Source organism: Ambystoma mexicanum, chromosome 2q, assembly GCF_040938575.1.
Source record: "Ambystoma mexicanum isolate Mex_15411 chromosome 2q, UKY_AmexF1_1, whole genome shotgun sequence".
In the NCBI taxonomy this organism is placed as follows: Eukaryota; Metazoa; Chordata; class Amphibia; order Caudata; family Ambystomatidae; genus Ambystoma; species Ambystoma mexicanum.
The window spans coordinates 1,435,213,804-1,435,229,683 of NC_090924.1; positions in this window are offsets into that span (position 1 = coordinate 1,435,213,804).

Consider the following 15,880-nt stretch of genomic DNA (forward strand, 5'->3'; position numbering starts at 1 on the left):
GTTTAAAATGTCTCTTTTTTCTCCCTTAGGTATGCGGAGATTCTGCACGGCGAACTGGCTTGGTTGAGCCCCGCTGGTAAATGATGGCGCATTAAGAGCGCTATGATGCGGTAAGTAAGCGCTATGCGCAGCGCTGCAAAGTCTTGCCTTTGCTAACCTGTGTTTTCCTTCCTTGTATGTTGCGGTGTTCTTCAGCGCGAGTGGAATGTCCGGAGTGGTGCCAGCCGAGAGGCGACCAGCCAGGTAAGCCTTTTGAGCAGCTCGTAATTTGTAAATGTCTCTACTGCTTTCTTTAATTTTGCCTCTATCTTCCTCTTTCAGGTCGTTCTGTCCGGGAGGCGTGCAGATTCGAGGAAGCTGTTCTCAGTAGCTGCAAGTATTTAAAGATGAAGACTGCAGGTAAGATGCTGCTGCTAATGATGTTCCTTTTGTCTCCTTGCAGGTTCTGCTTCTCCGAGGTTCGAGGGAATAGCTGGACACGGTGATTGTCACGTTGCAAGCTGCAAAGTAACATGAAGCGTGTGGTCTTGCTCGGTTGTGGTTTAAATAGCCCCAACAAAATAGTCCAGGTAAAGTAGTCCCTAGGCTACCACACCCAAAACACTAGACCGCATAGCTTGGTTCTTAGGAACCAAGCTATGTGGATGCCTCCATGTTGGCTGACAATACAATAAAGTAGTTCCCAAGCACATTGTTTTTCATGGTGTATGAGCCTGGCGCCATAGGTGCCAGGACTGGCCCCATGAGGGCTTTTGAAGAGGTTGCCAGGCTCTAGAGGCCGGAGTCCTGACTCCACCTGGCCAATGGGCTTGCCAGAGGGGTTTTCGGCGAGGGTCGTGACAAGGAGACAGGAGGAGAACCTGGTTGCTGGGAAAGACCGCAGATACTAGTGTATGTCCAAGTTTACACAAACAATAGATGGCAAGATGGAGTGGTGGGAAACAAAGCACTGACACTAGCCCAGTCATCAGTGAACAAGGTACAGGAAGAACGACTAATGCCTCAAGGAATGGTAAGAAAGTGCAAAGTTACTGACATGGATGGATAATGAAGCTGGTCCGATGCCGATAATTCCTCTGAAGCCTCCAGCACTGTGCTACCAGAACAATGGCGAAGTTGAAGTTGACGAGAATGTTGGGTGCAAAAGCATTGAACACCTCGCAGCTATGAAGGCGGGAACAGCAGTAGCGATGGACCTCTATTGGGCTTGCGGATCGAAAGCATATGAGAAGCTGCCACCTGACTGGGGAGGAGTTTGCTTGTTGGTACACATTAACATGCTTTCGTTGGTCATATCAAGGAAGGATGTGAAGCTTGATGAATTTCCAAAAATGGCCAATAACAAAAGAAAAAAGAGGTCGATTGAAGTGGCACCAAAAGCCAGGGCAGAGAAGCAGGCAGGATTGTGCAGAGTAAAGAGAGGAGGAAATTACTTCTCAGAAGCATCGGAAGCAGCACTAGACGAAATTCCACTTGAGCACAGGCTGTTCAGCAGGACGCACATGTTCTTTGAATGAATAATACCCTCTGTATGGACATACACAAATGCAAAATGGTTACAAATCACTCACTGGGAGCTGATGGTGACGATCAATTCCACTGTGAATAGGTTCAAGGCAATAAAGGAAGAGCTCCGAGCAATAAGGTTGGTGGCGTTCTAGAATAGGTACATTCTGAATCTGCTCACAGCCATGGAAGGAGGAGTTTGCAGCAAGATAGGGAGTTCCTGTTGCACATTTATACCTGCCAATGACGAAGATAACGGAACCTTATCAGAAGCAGTGGCACAGCTGGCGTTGATGCATACCAAGATGGAAGATGAAGCAAGGGGGACAGGGAAAGACAAGAGCTGGATAGCGTACCTATGGTCATGGATGCCATCATGGCTGTCGGATGGACTGAAGGTGATAATGGGAGCTCTTGTGCTGGTGGCAACATCAATGTGTGGGATCAAAATCTGCATGGCAAAGTGCAAGAAAACAGCGGAAGAAGCCATCGGAATGCAGCTCCTGGCGGACGTGAATATAGGCGGAACAAAGGACAAGATTGTCGCTGAAAGAGACAAGATAAGAGAAAGGATTTTGCAGTGTGATATTTTCCCAACTAGCGCCATGTTAGACAACCCACGCAATGCTAAATACTATGAAGGAAAGTGGGTTTGGTGCAACCCCGAAGGAGTGTGCAGTTACATGAACTGGTTGTTCGATGACCACACAAACTACTGTGGGCACCTCGGAGGAATAATGAAGATATGGCCAGCAAGAGCAAAAGGACTTTCATATAAGGATGTGGTCGACAGGGGGCATGGCTAGCCGCCATGTAGAGAAGTCGAGCTTCGTGTCGCTCCGCTCGATGCGTTCATTGATTTGACGTAAGCTTATACTACAAACTTGGAAAACGACTAAAAAGCTCCACACATGCCAACATGAGCCTGGGGCACCTGCGGATGAAGTTTGAAATGCCAGCGACTTGCCGCTGGGTCGCTACACCGTGAGAAAGGGTGCTACGCACCAGAGAAGATGGCGGCCATCATGTGATCCGGCCCCCCGCCAGACCCAGCACCAGGACTGCGGGCGCTCCGAGCCGGCCCTGACCCAAGAGCACCCGAGGCCTGCTAAGACGATCGCATGCCCTGGGTCGCAGGAAGTGAGTAAAGCATACTGGGCGCGCGAAGACCTGCACCCGACCACCTGTGCCCTGCGCCCCCGTGTACAGAAGGAACCAAGGCAGACACCGACTGGGTTGCTGCAGGCTAGGAGGACACGGTGGTAGGAGAGGCCAGGGCGGAAGCTCCGGCGACAAACTCCATGGAGGTCGCGATCATCACGGCCGTCCAACACAACACGCCGGATAGCAGTGAAAGTCCGGGGCCAGCGACCTGACAAGCCCGGCCAGACACTTGAAGGCACTTGCAGGCACAGGGCGCAAACCCTGCTGCAAGGACGCCGCACGCACCTCTGCGCAACACGAAGTTACGGCCCTACGGACCCACACGAGAGCTGGGAGGCGCACCGCGTGGCCCCCACACGGCAACCCAGTGCAGCCTCCAAAGATCCCTGGCAACCACGCAGCTGGCCCCGCATCAAACCCCTCTCCCATCGTGACAGTGCTGAAGGGGCTGGAAACCCGGGCGAGCGCACCTGGAAGCACCGAAGCGGCACCAGCTGACGTGGGGTAAGGAGTCGAGGGGGGGTGAAAAAAATATCCCCTGCTGCTGCCACGGGCCCCGGCCACCTCATGCTGCACACATCACCGGACTGCACGCAGCAGCACCGCATAGTCCGCTAAGACCCCTCCCGGATACCGAGGCCGATCCCCGGGTGAGGGTGGCAGTGTGCTAAACTAAAGTTGCACACCACTGACCTTACGCTGAAGCCCCCACATACCCCACCGGGTGACCTAAAGACTAGGGGCGCTGATCTGCGGTGAGGTGCCCCACGGATGACATAGCCCCTGAGCAGCTGGTACACAGGAGCACCACAAAACACCCCTCCTTCCTAGAGCACCGGAGGAGCAATTACGGGATACCCCTCCAAGCAAGCCAGGTATGCCAGGAGAGGTTCGCCCCGGGTGCCCAGCAATCCAACAGAGCACTCTTACCCCTGGCATCACGTTGAGCCTCCCAAGTCACCCCAAAAGGAGAAACGTACCACAGAAAGTGTAAGCTGGGCCCCTGAAAGCCCCAACGCGGCCCCGCCATGGAGCAAGGCACCACAACCGCCTCTGCCAAATCAACAGACAGATCAGCTGGGCGCGCCCGCCCCCAGAGCAATGACCACAAAAGGCACTCGGAGCAAGCATAAACAAACCACCACAGCACTCAGACCTGATGCCGGCACCTCCTGCGATGAGTCACTAAACACTGAGCCCCCGGGACCGGCAAACTCGCATCTCTTGGAGGCCATCAGGACCCTCCAGAAATCCATGGAGAGCAAAAAAGACGCCGTAGCAATTGACCTAAATCTATTACGCCAAGATGAGCGCTCCATTGCCTGCAGAACGGAGGCCCTGGAAACCCAAGTGCGGGGCAACACTGAATCAAAGACCCAGCTCCTGAGGGAGGTGGACGCCCTGACACAAAAGGTGAAAAACCTAGAAGACAGGGCCGACGAGGCGGAAGGGAGGGCCCGCAGAAACAATATCAGAGTTATTGGCCTACCCGAGGGCATCGAAGGCAGCGACCCCACTAACTACATCGAAGACCTCCTACTACAGGAAATCGGAGCCGGGAAACTCTCCCAGGGTTTCACCATAGAAAGAGCCCACCGATCCCTCGCCAAGCGGCCACCACCTGGAGGCCCACCCAGACCAATAATAGCCAAAGTGCTCAATTACAAAGATAGGGAAACTATCCTCGCCTTTTCAAGATCAGGCGGCTGTATACGAAGAGACCCCGCTAAGATTGCCATTTACCCAGACTATACTCTACAGGTTCAAAGAAGCAGAGCCCATTTCACCCACACCAAAGCTAGATTGAAAAACGTGGGTCTACGCTACATGCTCCTGTACCCGGCTAGATTAAAAGTCCTGCACAATAACAGAGCCTACTTTTTTGACACGCCGGCCGGAGCCACCGAATGGATGGACAAGGAGCAGATCCCAGACTTGGAAGTACAACAGCATAAACCACGGCAAACTGCATAATAAGAAATCACTCCCGCACCCCCAGGCAGTGCACACTTGATACACCGAACCATGTTACGAGACGCAGCAACATTAACTTGAATGGAGCCACTCTAGACACAAACGGCTTCACAATAGACACCATCTAAGGCAAACCTACTCTTACCCCCAGGAACAGTTTGGGTAGTTTACCCGCCGGTAGGGCACCAAAAGACCTAGGTCGAATGGAGCGGAAACGGGACAGTCAGAACGAGGGGAACCTTGCTAGACTAGTTTTACCAAAGGTTAAGTTAATGTTTAGTGTTCAAAGGGAAGGGAGCCCCCACTTTGGGGACCCAGTTAAAGTTGTATACGTAAAGCACCAAGACCACCAACTGCAGAACTGTGGCGGATCACACCAGGTCCTCCCGAGGCAACACAACCGATCAAGTAAAGCGACTGAGTTACTTCACGGGCCACTCGCATGCCCACACCCACACTCAGAGCATGGCAGACAAAATTAGAATTATGTCCTGAAATGTAAGAGGCTTAAACAGCTACATCAAACAACACAGAGTCTTCACATTCATGAAACATCATAAAGTCGTTGTAGCCCTGCTGCAAGAGACACACCTAAACGCAACTAAGCTAGCTGCGTTGGCCAAAGTATGGAGAGGAACCCTAGTGGGCTCCACATACTCCACATACGCTAGTGGAGCCTTAATTTGGATTGCCCCTTCAGTCCCCATCAATCTGACCCACACTAAAACCGACAATGAAGGCAGAATGGCCTTAATACAAGGCACCATCGTAGGAAGGGACTTATGCCTGATTAGCACTTATGCTCTTAATCACAACGCCACAGTCTTCTTCTGCTCGTTATACACTCGCCTCAGCCCATGCAGAGACAGCATAATAATTTGGGGGGGTGACCACAATTGCACCCAAGAACCCTGCATTGACAGATCCGACAACAAACATGTCCGCCCTTTCCCACCTGCCTAAACTTTGAACACCCTTGCGCACCAATTTGCTTTAAAAGACCTATGGAGAGAACAGCACCCGGACACCAGAGCCTATTCCTTTTACTCACCCCCACATGCTGTACTACCAGAATTGACTGCATTTTCACCAGTGAGGAACACTTAGACCTGTTTGATGACACACAATACCTGGCCAGAGTGCTGTCCAAACACTCCCCCCTGGTGACCACTTGGACGGTTATCGCGCCCAGACCCCCAGTGCCCACATGGAGACTCAGGAGCGAAGCACTTTTAGATAACGCCTTCTGCAAACAAATCAGACAGAGCACATTAGATTATTGGCAGACCAACTTAGACAGTTTTAAACACATAAGCACGGCATGGGAGGCATACAAGGTAGTGATGAGGGGGGAAATGATTGCCGCCACAGGTGGGGCCCAAAGATCCATCACATCCCTGCTAGTGCATGCTGAGGAAGAGTTGAATGACTTGGAAAAAATAACTTCCCAGGACCTTGCCCACATGAACAAAACAATAGAGGTTAAGCAAGCATGCCTAACACACTGGGAGTCATTGGGGAAATTAAGCTACGCAAAATATGTCGAAAGGAATCATGCCCTGGGCGACAAACCGGGGAAACTTTTAGCGTGGCTCTATAAATGCGAAACTCCCAGAAAACCCATTTGCTTAGTCCAGGGCACAGACGGTCAAAATATCTACACACAAAATGAGATTAATTTAGAGTTCAAAAAATACTATCAAGCCCTGTATTCCGACCCTACACCACCCACTGACATTGAAATCGAGGACGTCCTAGACATCATCAGGCTACCCCAGCTTGACGGACAGATAGCCGAGACCCTAGAAGGCCCCGTCACCCCTGAGGAGGTTGCGGTCACTATTAGATTGCTCCCTTCTGGGAAGACACCTGGACCTGACGGACTCCCAGGAGAGTTCTATAAGACCTACGAGACTATACTAGCCCCACTGCTGTCCCAGGTGTACAATGAGGCATATGAACTGGGTCGTCTTCCAGACACCATGAGGGAGGCGGTCATCATCCCCCTGTTAAAACCCAACAAAGACAGTTCAGAATGCAGATCATACAGACAGTTGTCCATGCTCAACATGGACAACAAAATACTGACGGCGCTACTGGCAGGGAGACTAAGAACGGCCATCCCGCTCTTAATTCACCACGACCAGAGAGGGTATGTGCAGGGCTGCTCCATTACAGAAAACCTACGAAGGTTACACCATGTCATATATAGCACTGACAGCTACCCAGAAAAATGTGCGGTGGCGTCCCTAGACGCCTCCAAGGCATTCGACTCAGTCCGATGGAAATGGCTCCACGCCATGCTGGCCAAGATGGGAATAGGGCCATCCTTCCTTAAATGGGTTGAACTCACTTATACAGACCCCACTGCCAGGGTACGTATGAACAACACCTTCTCTGACAAATGGAATCTCTCCCGAGGTACACAACAGGGATGCCCTCTCTCCCCCATGCTCTACATCTTAGCTGCGGAACCAGTGGCGGCTTACCTCAGACAGGAATACGGTGAAGGGGGCAATTGATGGGACAACCCACTTAGTCTCCATGTATGCGGACGACATGCTTCTTTATCTGAAAGACCCTGAACACATACTACCCTACATACTCAAGACATTGGAGGGGTTTTACAGATGCACAGGTATCCAAATTAACTATGACAAGTCATGTTTGTACCGCCTAGCAGCCTTAAGTGAGTTAGAAGAGAAACACCTCCCAACCCTTGCCCTTAAATGGGAACCCACATCCTTCAAATACTTGGGTATTACGATTCACCGAGACCCCAAAACTGAACACATGTTGAACACATCGAAGGCGAAAGACGGCCTAGTCAAATCAATGGATTTCTGGAGCAGGCTACTGCTTTCGGTGGCGGGCAGAGCAGGGCTCCTTAAAATGGCAGCACTACCGAGACTGTAGTGATAAACAGTACCCGCACCTCCCTGGGATCCAGCCCTTTGTGCAAAGTAAATCACTCCTAATTACCTTCCCACACAAATAAGGTTTAAGAAGCACGATGAACTCAGTCTGGAAAAAAGCCAATCACACAGAATATGATGCTTGCATTTATTATCTACAATGACTAATGCAAACTAAGCAGCAATTTATAATAATGTGGAAATAGAGAGTGCAAGCTATATAATGCCAATTATCAATCACAGATGAATATGCAATTATTTGGTCTTACGCTCCTAATGAAATGTAGATGAAGATACAATCTGATCACATCCAGGACCCTCGCCGCTATCTGGTGCCCGGCACTCCTCAGCAGAGGAGGGGAGGACTGGCCAAGCCCCCACAGTCCTACACCAGAGCGGGGATGTGATGTTAGGAACCTCGGCCCTGATAGCGCACAGCTGGTCGTCCAGGCACTGTCCTTGATGCGCACGTCTTTCCAACAGTCCAGGATGAGTCCCCCCTCCCTGGTCCAAGTATAGTTCTCTTATTAGGAGCTGCACGTCAATCATCATGACGTGTCAGCTCTTCGAGAAGCTTCTAGGCTCTTCCCTCCTGGCAGTAAACATGTTTTTTGCTTGGAAAGTTACAAGACTGGAAACAGCCAGTCTTGGCTCCCAGGCTTCGGGCACTGTGTTTTTTTGCATTCTTGTCTTATCAGTGCACCTGACTCGCAGAGCGAAGACGGGCAAAGCAATGCCTGGCTCCCACGAACTGCATGGAGCTTCTTGCTAAAGCACAATGTTTTATGTCTTCAAAAAAGGCCTTTGCAATTAACCCCTTGCAAGCATGCAGGCTCACCCAGTTTGAGAGTCCTGGTTGATGTCAGCATTTTCCTCCACGCTTCGAATAGGCTCTAATACACATAAGATAGCTCAGTGGGTTAGTGCAAATGCAGGTTACTGCAAGCGCCTAGCAGCTTATCACTACAGAGACTCCTTTACTTCTTTACCAATGTCCCGTACAATATCCCACAACCGTTCTTTAGGGATCTAAATAAACTCTGCAGAAAATTCCTATGATTAGAAGGTAGACACAGAGTCGCCCTGGAAACAGTGCAAAGGCCGTACGACAGAGGAGGCCTCAAGGTCCCTAAATTTGAACTTTACTATATTGCTGGGCAACTGAAGCATGTGATCCAGTGAAGGGCTGACGACGCCACAACCGACACGCACCTCCTGCTGCCCACAAACTAGACCTACTCTGGACCGAATCAGGATCAAAACACCAGGACCCACACCTAATCCGCCTCGGAACCCAGATATGGAAGCACGCCTGCAAAGCCACCGGATTGGTCGACCCTCACTCCCCACAGATCCCGATCAGTGTTGTCATGACATCCAGGCCTGATGATCGGAAGGTGATTAGGAACACATGGGAGATATACAGCATAGCCACCCTGGGAGACCTTGTAGACGATCAGGGTATCCTCACGTTTACTGAACTCCAGGAGGCCACAGGGATACCAACTGGTCAGTTCCTCCTGCACAGCGCCGTAGTAAAAAGACTCACAAAATGCTGGCCGGAAACGGAGACCCTGGACACCAGAGAACCTGTTAAGTGCTGCAGAGGGAGGACATGAAACCTCAAGGCTCTATGAAACCTTGCTCACCTGCACCACGCAACAAGACCATAGGAGCAAGCGCAAATGGGAGCTCGAACTCGACACACAGTTCGAAGACAATGAATGAGAGGTTATATCACGCTATCACAAAAAAGTATCCAGGAACGCCTACCTGCAGCTTATACAATTCTATATACTCAACAGAGCATACCTCACCCCGGACATTATCTCAAAATTCAGCAGGACATGCGCTGCGACGTGCCCCAAATGCCAGGAACCCCAAGTGGGGACGACACACATGTTCTGGGGATGCCCTGCAATTCAAACTTTCTGGATGCAAATCAAAGCAAGGGTGGCGGAAGCAAATATTGCATTAGATGTGCAGACACCTAGGGCATGCATCCTAGGCTCTTACCCTAAAGGTAAAAAGAATAAACCTCTGAACAGACTTAAGGACTTAATGTACATTTTGGCAAAACAACGTATCGCCATGCCTTGGAAGCGCCCCAGAGCCCCTAGTGTTGCAACGTGGTGGGAGGACCTCCCCAGATGGACAACAGCCGAAACGGGAGCATGGGAATTAGCACAGCGACAACAAAAGATAGACACCTCTGCAGATCTATTACAATGGGTATCCATCACAACAACCCTATTCTACGGGAAAGAGGAAAGCTCTTCCGGTGAGGATTCGGACAGTCTGCATTGACCCTGCACGCAAAGAACAGAATGGACTTGGTCTAGTTGGGAGGGACGGAAAGGGGGAGGGTTAAGGTAATATCGTTATGGTTCTCAATCATTTATAAGTTTGTATTGGTTTTTTGGAAAATACATTTTTTTTTCAAAAAAGGATGTTTGTTTGTTTGTTTGTTTGTTTGTTTAATTTATTTGTAGAGCGCTCCGGACCCGTGGGTAGAAGGGCGCTATAAGGATACGGTTACAGTCATGAAATATGCATTAACATTTACAGGGTACATCAAATTTACAAAGAAGGATTTACATAATATGACAATTTACATATAATACAGGTGTGGTTGGAGATGAGGGTAAAAGCTACTCATTGTTCAGTAGCCAGCCAATAACCAGTTTCCTAAAGATCGGGAAGGACTCAGTGGTTTTAATTTTGAGTGGTAAGGTCTTCCAACGTTGGGTGGCTAGCACAGTGAAGCTAGCGCCTCCTGCTCTTGTTAAGGCGAATCTGGGCACTAGTAGGCTTAAGGAGTTGGTTGATCTGGTGGTTCTGGATGAAGATTTTAAAGTAAATTTGTTGGAGAGGTACGGTGGGGCTAGATTATTTAAGGCCTTATAAGTGAGGCAGATAGTTTTGAGGTCGATTTTTTGCTGTATGGAGAGCCATTTGCATGCTTTCCTGGTTGTAGAGATGTGTTCACGCCTTGGGATGTTGAGTGCGGCGCGTAGAGCATTGTTCTGGAGAACCTGGAGTTTGTTAATTATGGATTGGTTGGCTCCTAGGTACAGGCTGTTGCAATAGTCTAGTTTGGATTGAATGAGTGATCTGGCCAGAGTGAGGCAGCTGTCGGGGGATAGGAAGGGTCTGCTAGCCCTGATTAGCTTACCTGTATATGCAGTGGCCGAGGCGGTTGAGTTGATTTGTTTGGCGAGGTTGGTGTTGGCGTCAAGGTGGAAACCTAAGGTTTTCACACTTTTAGCGATAGGGATGGTGTTACCGTCTATGATGATGTTCTTGTAACTGGGGCTGAGTTTAGACAGGTTGTTAGGAGAACCGACCAGCAGAAGCTCCGTCTTCTCATCATTCAGGCAGAGGCCGTGGGTGGCCATCCATGCCTGAATGATGGAGAAGATTTCGTTAATCCGGGTGACGTCCGCATTGTAGTTGCCTGAGATGGTGAGGAGAATCTGGGTGTCATCTGCATAGTTGGTGTAGGTGACACCCAGATGGTCCAATTTGTCGAATAGAGGCTTCGTAAATATATTATACAATGTGGGGGAGACACAGGAACCTTGTGGGACTCCGCAGGTGATGGGGATCGGGTCTGCAGCGGCTATTGTGGGGAAGACTTGCATGGTACTATTCGCCAGGAAGGATTGTATCCATGCGGAGGCGGAGGAGGAGAAGTGGGCTGCGATAGATAGGTGGTTGCATAGGATTTCATGGTCGACTAAATCGAAGGCCGCTGAGAGGTCTAAGAGAAGTAGGGTGGCTGCATTGCCTTTGTCTTTGATTTCATCAATCTGGCTTTTGAGGTCAACCAGAGCGGTTTCAGTTCCATGTTGAGGTCTGAAGCCAGATTGACGTATACCCAGCAGTTTGTTAGATTCCAGGTACTCCTGAATCTGGATGTAGGCGACTCTGTCCAGGATTTTTAACAGAAACGGGATAGTGGTGATGGGTCTATAATTGGTTGGTATGGCTGGGTCTAGGGATTGTTTATTTAGGAGAGGGAGCACCCAAGATTGTTTTAGGTTGTTGGGGACAGAATTGTTGGCAAACGAAAGGTTGATTAGCTTAGTGATAAAGGGGGAGAGGTCTCTGGCAGCATCTTTTATTATTTGGGCAGGGCAGCTGTCCACTTTGCAATTAGAAGGTTTTAGGGAAGTGATAATTTTTTGGACTTCTAAGATGGTCACTTTCTTAAAGGTGAAGCCTATGTTGGCTTTGTTAGATGCAGGTGGGCTTAAGCTAGGGTTAGTGGTTTTGTTGCTGGAGAGTTGTTGACGTTTATTCACAATTTTGGTCTGGAGCCCTGTGATTTTGTTGTTGAGGGCATTCTGGATGCTGGTGCACCAGGGTTTATCTTTTGAGCAGTTGTCTGGAGGGGGGTTGGGGTTTTCTAGCTCCTTTAGAATTTTAAATAATTCTTTGGTGGAAGAGCCTGCCTGACCAATCTTGACGTTGTAGGCATCTTTTTTGGTGCAAATTATTTCATTTTTGTATAGCGCAGAGATTTTCTTGAGATTGGATTTGTTTTCAGGTGAAGGGTTAGTTTTCCATAGTGATTCTAGTTTGCTTTTCTTTTTCCTGAGTAGTTTGAGTTCGGGAGTGTACCACGAGTTCAGGTGGTTTATTGGTTTGCTTTTACGTAGTTTCAAAGGGGCAATGGTATCAATGGCGGTAGCCATGGAGTTGTTGAAGGTGTCAACTAGTAAGTTAAGGTCAGCGTTGTCCGGTAGGGCGTTAAGGGTAGGTAGGACCAGGGGTAATAGGGCTTCGGCAGTGATGTTACGCTTATTTGTGGTTGGGCAGGCTGGTGCCAGGGGGTGATTCTTAGGCGTGGTCTGGATGGTGTGAATTTCAAGTGGGATAAGGTAATGATCTGTCCATGTGAGAGGTTGGGGGTCCTTACAGGTGGTGTTACAGTTAAGAGTTGCTACCCAGTCGAGAATTCTACCTTTCTGGTGAGTCGGTGAGAGACTGAGTTGAGCGAATCCATGCTCAGTTAGGGCGTTTGCTAAGGATGCGGCTGGTGCGTCCTTAGCGTCGTTGTAACCTAAATTGAAGTCGCCGAGGATGATAGTTTGTGCTAGTGGCTTGGAGTTTTCAGTGATGAGTGCTGTAATGTCTTCCTCGAAGGTCCTCGGGGGGTCTGGGGGTCTGTATATGAGGTGTAGTGTAATCGTGCTTGTGGGGGAAGTTTGTAACTTGATTGTGAGTAACTCACAGGATTTGAGTGCTAGTGTGGAGACTAGTCTGCAGCCTAGTGGTGATTTGGAAATGAGAGCTACGCCTCCTCCTTTACCATTAGGTCTGTCAGCTCTAAGGATGGAGTAGTTGGCAGGAATGGCTAGCGATAAATGTGGACCTGAGGCCTCATGTAGCCATGTTTCCGTTAGGGCAAGGAAGTCTAGATCATGAGTTAGGATGGTGTCAGCAATTTCGGTGGGGTGAGCGGCCAGGGATCTGGCATTGAGTAAGGCTCCTTTTAGGGGGAGTGGGTCGGACTCATTGGGGGTCTTTAATTTCTTCTTAGTTTCGGTGTTGAGTTTGGCCAGGTGGATGCTATATGTAGGGGGCAGCCTGGTGCCTAATCTGTTGTTGCGGGCAGTGATGTCTGGATTAGTGGAACGTAGGGTTTCTGGAAATTTCAGTGTGGGGGGTACTGTAAGACATGGGGCACAAAATGTGCTGTGATTGGGAGTATTGTTAGAGGTCGCCTTGGCAGGTGAGCTGTTGACTACGGAGGCAGTTGGGGGAGAGTGATGGTTGGGTGGGAAAAGCGGCTGGGAGGGTAGGAAGGGCGTCGGGCAGGGGATCGGGTAGTGCCTAGGGCAACCTAGATTGGCTAGACCGTTGTTAACGGTTATGAAGATGTTGCCGGTACAGTGTACATTGTCCGGCATGCTGCAGAAAGGGAACATGGCGAGAGTGAGAGTGAGCCAGGTGAACATAGTCTGGGCGGGCGGCTACTCAATGCAGGACTGGTACACACTAGGGCTGGTGCCTGGATAAGAAAATACACTCTGCGGATAGAAGCTGTGCGGTAACAGCTAGGGGTACCAGCTAGAGGTAAATGCTGGGTAGGTGTAGGCAGGCGCATGGACTTTGCTCAGAATAGACTAATTTCACTTTACACAAAGTAGGCTAACTTCCCTTTGCACCGAGTAGATCAAGAGTTCAGAATAACACAGTTTACCAAAAATGCAGTAGGGTGACACCTAAGTTCAGAATAACACAGTTAGCAAAAATGCAGTAGGGTGACACCTAAGTTCAGAATAACACAGTTTAGCAAAAATGCAGTAGGTTTAAAAAATGCAAAGGGGCGCAATGCAAATGCATAGTAACGAGCACAAGAATGTGATTTGTCCATGAGGGGAGGTAATAGAGATGGCCAAATAGGTCATAGTACATAGGTCCGACTGGAAGTGGTGCATTGTTGCAAATGTTATAGTTTTGAGCAACCTTAACGTCCAGTGCAGTTACTGGTACCCATAGCAGATGACGGTAAGGTAATAAAGGGTGCAGATAGAGTGGATAAGGTGGAAGGCGCAAGTGGAGTAGGTTGTGCAAATGAGGATTGCTCACAACCTCATAAGAGACTGGCAGGCAAGGGGTATGGCCCTGGGCACTAGTCAGCTCAGGACAGTCTCTGGACAGTTGTTGGCCTTACCCTCAGGGCCGTTCCAGGAAGGGCCGGCTCACGCCTGCCGGCTCCCGATAGGCTCCTGATGTTGGTGGAGGGGCCAATCACCGACAGGTAGCACTGTGGTGGAGGGGCTGCAGATGCTGGGCAGTGTAGAAGACACGGGCGGCCATCTTTAAAATGCGAGCACCTCGTGTATTTTAATGGTGGCAAAGGGTGCTGATGGCATTTACAGCAAGGCTGCACAACTCAGGTGCAAAACGAATGCCTAGGATTAAAAGCTTGCATTCTTTGTGGATAGTTCCACGGCTACCGCGCTTACGGCGCTAAGAATAGCCAAGTAAACAGTTGCCAGCATACCTTTGTATGGAGGACGCCTCGGGCAAATGAAGATGAAACCAACTGATGTGGTCGACAGGTCGACCAGAGGGGGGACTGAAGAGGGATGGGGAAGCCTACCACCTCCTCCCCTCCTAAATTCATGACACAGAAGAAGGTCAGAAAGCACCGCAATCACTCATTCTATTTCGGAAGAATTCCCAATGGACACATGATTGACAAACATGTCGAGAGCCAGTCAAACCACCCGAGGCACGTACAGACCTATCCATGTGTGGATGAAGAGCAACAGGTCGTGATTAAGGATACCTGTATGGACAGCTTGGACTAGACACCAAGAAGCCATGTTGCTGACATCGGCAGAGAGACCACGACATAGCAGTGTTAGACATCAAGCACAGGTGCCATCCGCACTTTGGGACACAAACACGCACTCGAATACATGAAGAACACGTGCGTACAGTTCTATAGTTAGAGGACAGAGATATATACATACTGTAATTGCTTTTATTATTTTTGCCATTAGCCAAACACAACAACGCAGAAACTGCGAGAGGCAAGAGATCCTGAGCACAGCTTGCAGACACTTACATGTAATTAACCCGATGGGACCTGACAGAGCCAAGTGTGACTAACCCATGGAAAATAAGTCATAGCATGGACACTGTAGAAACCACATTATGAGGGTTAGGAAATGTACAGCAGGTCGTGAGCCTCTGAGCAAGAGACAAGCTGAGCTGATTCAGGCTGCACAGAGAGCAAGACATGTGAGACAGGACATGCAGCCAAGGTCAAGAGATACAGATAAAATTCTAATCCACAGACTATAAAGGGACCAGCAGCTGTAAACGACTAATAAATCCTCATAGTTCAGAGCTCCAAAGCTCAAATTTGTGGTCTCTGAACACGTGACCGAAGCATACAATGGACAGCGAGCAGCGGTGAGAAAGGAGGAAAGGAGCACTGGTCCCAGGCTACCAGACATAGACACAGACAAGTATGCAACAATATGCAACAAAAGTTGCGCCAATCAGAAGAGCACTCCCATGAGCTAAGCTGCTGTACACAAGTTACAATGCAGACACATAGTCATTCTTGTTACCTTGAAGAGGTACACAGTAAACTGAGAACCCTCGCAGGTTCAGACCTGGGGAATGTCAGCTTTAGCCAATCACAGTTTAGTACCCCAGGGGTGGGTAGCAACGGGCCAGAACCAATGGTAACTCCACCACACAGCACAAAGTTATAGTTAGTGACTTTGGGATGGACCAGGCCAGCCACCTGACATGCAAGAGCCAGTAGAGTGACATCTATATAGTCCACT